The 4,807-nt window shown below is 59.4% G+C and overlaps 1 protein-coding gene across 1 annotated transcript in view; it reads right to left on the bottom strand.

Moving 5' to 3' along the window:
- The window catches only part of CLCF1 (cardiotrophin-like cytokine factor 1), an 8,500-nt gene extending 3,699 nt beyond the window's left edge, over positions 1 to 4,801 (bottom strand). The window contains exon 1 of the mRNA XM_010837709.1: positions 4,603 to 4,801. The gene's annotated coding sequence lies outside the window, so the exon portion shown is untranslated. The remainder of the gene's footprint in view (positions 1 to 4,602) is intronic.
- Positions 4,802 to 4,807: the final 6 nt, after the last annotated feature.

Raw genomic sequence — 4,807 nt, 5'->3', positions numbered from 1 at the left:
GGCGGGGCGCTTCCTGGTCTGAGAGAGTGTTCATGGAGGCATATTTGTGTTTGAGGACGAGGGCTTGGCCTGTGTGTCTACCAGGAGATACTGGAGAGCATTTGTGTGTCAGCTAAGAGTCACCGTGAGTGTGTGTGTGTGTGTGTGTGTGTACGTGGGGGGACAGGCCGAGGGACTGCGAATCAGAATCAGTATTCCCAGGTTCCAGCTGTACCTTGGCTTTCTCTCCCACCCTCTGCAGCTTAGGGGGAGCCCAGGGGTTGGGAAACAGCACGTGTCAGAGATTCAAGTTGAGAGAAGTCAGCCCTGAGAGGGACACGCAAGAGGCAGCCACGAGTGGGAGTTGAGCCAGAGGTAGGACGCAGGGTCAGACCACCAGGGTCAGAGGCAAGGTGTAGCTGTGGACACCAGGGCCGGGCGGGCTGAAGGACATGGGGCTGGCTTGGGTGGGTGGTGGGGGGCTATATTCTGGGATTTGATTCCAGTGCGTGAAAAGTATAGGATCGAGTTAGACTGAAGGAAATGTGGTGTTCGCTCTGAGAGGCTGGCTGCAATGAGATTTGCCCCCATGCTCCTCTAGGGTATCGGATGGGAAAAAGTTAGACCTGAATGAAACCTGGGGATCGGTCTGCCGTGAAGACAGGCCGGGGGTGGGGTGGAGACAGCATGAGACGTATTTGATGAGTCCCGCTTGTCCACTGGCGGTACTGGAGAGTTTGGGCCGCGCAGGGTACCAGGACCAGGGGTCAGAGCTGTGAGGAAAGGCTCGACCATTGGGAAACATGATGTTCCCAGCTTTTAGGTGAGGTTCAAGGTCAAGAGCACTAGACCAGGATTCAGTGGGCCTTGGGATTGGCAGTGGCAATGAGGGTTAGGAGAGAGTAAGGCTGTAATTGGCACTGGGCTAGATTAGGTTTAAGGACTGGGTTCCTTTTAAAGTTTCAGGTTAGTTTATTGGGATCTGGCTGACTGAGTGTGGCTGAGGTTTCAGTCCAGCTGGGGGATGTGGTTAGGTTTGGTCAGGGAGAGGGCTGGCTGGGGCTGACGTTTGTGCATCTGTTGGTGTAGCTGTCTGATGGGGTGATACATGTTATGTCACTCAGAGTAGGGCTAGTTTGGGTTTTGAGCTTGGGGAGGTGTGAGGTCGAGAGTGGTTTCCTTCTTTTATAGATTATATCCTGTCAAATTTTCTACAATGACTTGCTTTGATAGAAATAAGTTGGATATGGGTTTAACAAATTGATTGTAGTTAAGATTTATGGTAAGTGTGGAGTTAGAATTAACACCAGGTATGTTTAGACTTAGTCATATGCTTGGTCAGGGGTTTAGAGAGGGTTGCAGCCTCGGAGGGTTTAGGATTCACGCGGTCTGGAAGGTCTCTGTGGAGGGCAGGGCTCAGGTGCGACCTGCAGTGGCCCGCTGGTCAGTCTGACTGTTTCAGATGCTTTACCGGCTGGCTGCACTGATGGAGCATGGTAACAGGGCGCCTCTAGTCTCAGGGATTCTGCTGTGTTGAGTGAAGGGCTCTTGCTTGAGGATATGTGTGTGTGTGCATGCATGCACACATGCACACACGTGCCCCACCCATGTGTGTTTCAGGACAGAAGGCAGGGCCAGACCCATAACTGCTGCCTAGGGAGACAGGCTCCCCTTTTCCTCTTCTCCATCTGTAGCCTGTGGCTTCCCTCCCAAATGGTCCTCTCCTCATCCTTCCTTTCCACCCCTAGCTCTTGCTGACTCTGAGTTCCCTTCTTTTTCCTCCCCACCCCTCTCTTTTTTTGGCTGCACTGAGCAGCATGTTGGGGGGATCTTAGTTCCCCAAGCAGGGATCAAACCCATGCCCCCTGCAGTACACACTTTGAGTCTTAACCACTGGACCACCAGGGAAGTCCCCCTGAGTTCCTTTCTATTCCCTGTTCTTGACATCCCAGACAACTCCAGGCCCTTCTCTGCTGCCCTCAGCCTGGCTGGCTGGCTGAGTGCCCAGGATCCTATGGGCACAGCGAGGGGTTAGTTTCAGGGGTTGCAGACCTGCTGAGCAGGGAGCAGCCCCTCTGGGACTGAGTCTGGTCTCTTCTCGCAGTTAGTGATGACGCCGAGGGTCCCAGCAGAATCAGCAGTTAGGAGCTAGGCTCGGCTCTTTACCCCACCCTGCTCTGGGCAGCCCTGCCAGCCAGAGATCTAGGACTGGGCGCTGCCTGGCACACAGAGGGTGGGGGCAGGGGGTCAGGAACCCAGTTCTGGGCCTTGTTCTTCCCTTCCCCTCTGGGCCGTGTGGGACATCCCTGGGGAGGACTGACTCCCTACACAGGGACGGCACAGGGAGAAGCCTCTGGAAAAACAAGAGCAAAGTCATCTGGGCAGAAAAACGGCTCATGAAATTAACCAGACAAGGCCGGTGTTTCCAGGAATATTTCAGTTCTGAGGTAACTGTGTCACTGAAGGCTGGGGGGGGTGGGGGGAGAGAGCTGAAGGATCTGAGGGATCGAGAGGGAAGGAGCCTCAGAAATCCAGAGGGAGAAGAGGCAGGAGGGGAGTAGAAGGCCAAAGGGCTCTCCTCTGTTGGGATGGCTGCTGCTCTGGGCAAGATGTCCCACCTCTCAGGCAGCAAAACTGAGAGCTGTCTGGGCAGAGAACACCTGTGGGTCAGCCGCGGGCCCTGGGCTCCCTGCAGCCTGCCTGACTCCCTCGGAGGGCAAGTGCTGGGGCACCCTGGAGTCCTCACACTCCCCCTCCAGGCGCAGGGTATGCAGGTGGGCCGGCCCCTGGAGGGCTGTGTCCTGGGCCCCCGCCCCCAGCCCTGGCCCCCAGCCCGGGCCCCCGCCCAACTCTGCCTCTGGCTGCTGCCCACTGATTGTTTACATCCCGTCTTCCCCTGTGTTTATAAATCCGGCTGAGCACGTGAGGAGCTAATGAGAGCAGCTCACATTTCCTGCTGCGGGGGCCCCCCGCCACCCCCCATCCTGGCCCCCGCCCCGGCCAGCCCCTAATTCCATCCAGATCCCTGGGCCCTGGGAACCAAGGCCCCCCTCATGAACACACACACACACACACACACACTTAGCCCACGCACGCGCATGGCCACCCTGACACGGCTGCACAGGCAGGCAGACCCCATGGACGCCTATCTCTAGGCAGCTGCCCCCTTCAGCCCGTCTCCCCAGTCTGACCTCAGTCAGGAAAGATAGGGGGCTCAGCAGTGCACACGAGCCAGGGCAGTCACAGTGGGGAGGACCGGTCAGCCAGGAGACTCTGCACCTTGGACTGGTGGCTCAGAGCCATCAGCCCGACAGGTAGGAGCTGGGAGGTGCTGCCCAGAGGTGCAAGGAAGAGTGAAGGCCCTGCCTTGAGGCCAGGCAGGCCCAGCACCCTGGTGACCTCAGAGGGGTCAGCAGGGGAGCACCTCGGGAACGCAGCCACTGAAGGGGTGCTGGGTCCACGGTGGCGGGAGAGTCAGGGAACGGCCCTGGGGGCCACCCCCCAGACCCCCTTCTCAGAAAGGCCCAAAGGAACAGCCCAACTTTCCTGGTCTTCTGAGCTGGCTGCACCTCCCCTGTCTTTCTTCTCTCCCTTCCATCATTCTCTCCTTGGTTCCCTATCCCCCAGGCAACTGAGAAGAGGCTTAGGGAGTGGGTAATGGGTGGGCCCAGAAGTCAGGAGACCTCTCTGTCACCAGCCCATCCAGCGGCTGGCCTTGCGTGATGGGATCGCACTGTGCAGCTAAATTTCAAACCACGTGGCACTCCTGCTCTGCGTCCTCTTCAGCAGCCCCCTCCCAGCCCTTCTCTTCCAGCCTAAATGACAGAAGAGGAAACTGAGGCCCAGGGAAATAAACAGGTGGGCAGCCCACCTCCCAGCCTTGAGGAGTCCATTCCCAACCAGGAGTCGGGCTTTTGTTGGAGTCCAGAGTCAGGGTTGTGCCACAAGAGGACCCTGGGTGGAGCCGGGCAGAAAATCAGGCATGGTGGGGGTGCGGGAGCGCAAAATGAAGGAAATAGTCCAGCAATTGTGTGGGTGTGCTTGAAAGGGTGTTGTTATCCAGAGAGTGTGGGAGGGGCTCAGGGAGCTTACAGGAGCTAGAGTGTGAATAGACAGGTGGGATTGTGGGGAGGAATGTGAAGTGTCACTAACAGAGTAGCTAGTGCCGAGGGGGGTGTGCAAAAGTGTGAGCGGACAGCGCAGGGCTCTGCCAGGGGGAGAGGGAGCCATCACACCAGCTGGGAGGCAAGGCCTCTCAGGGCTGCAGCGGGACAGTCGCTGCCACCTCTGCCTGGCGCCTGTTTCCTCCCCCCGGTTGGCTCCAGGTCAGCGAAGGTGTCTGAGCCAGTGAGGGCACCGGGTCTGCTCTGTAGGCGCGGGGGGTGTATCCCCGAGTCCCGCGGGGAAGGGCAGACATGTGCTCCCGCAGCCGGGGAGGGGGCTCCATGGGGACAGGGAAAGCACAGAGGTGTCAGCCTGGAGGGGTCAGGGTCAGAGAGCGCCCGACCGAGGAGCGCGTCCAGTCCCCCCACCCCGTCCCACCACAGCCGCTCTCCGAGGCTCGGACCTCGCCGGCCAAGCCGGACCTCCAGCCGCCCCTCCCCTCCCGGCAGCCCCCTCTACCCCAGAGGGGCGGCCGGGCCGGGCGCAGGAGGAAGCGGGGACGCGTCCTCTGGGAGGTGGGAGTCTGGGGAGGGCATCTGGAGCGCAGAGCAGAGTCGCTGGGAAGGAAGGTGGGGAGAACCGGGATGAGGGGACTCGGGCGAGGCCCGGGGCCTGGGGGTTCCCTCGAGGGGCTCGGCCCGCTCGCCCGCCCTCTCCCCTCGGC

The sequence above is a fragment of the Bison bison genome, unplaced genomic scaffold (genome assembly GCF_000754665.1).
Source record: "Bison bison bison isolate TAMUID 2011002044 unplaced genomic scaffold, Bison_UMD1.0 scf7180017864080, whole genome shotgun sequence".
NCBI lineage: Eukaryota > Metazoa > Chordata > Mammalia > Artiodactyla > Bovidae > Bison > Bison bison.
The sequence above is the reverse complement of the archived record's forward strand: the minus strand, read 5'-3'. Positions and strand labels throughout refer to the sequence as shown.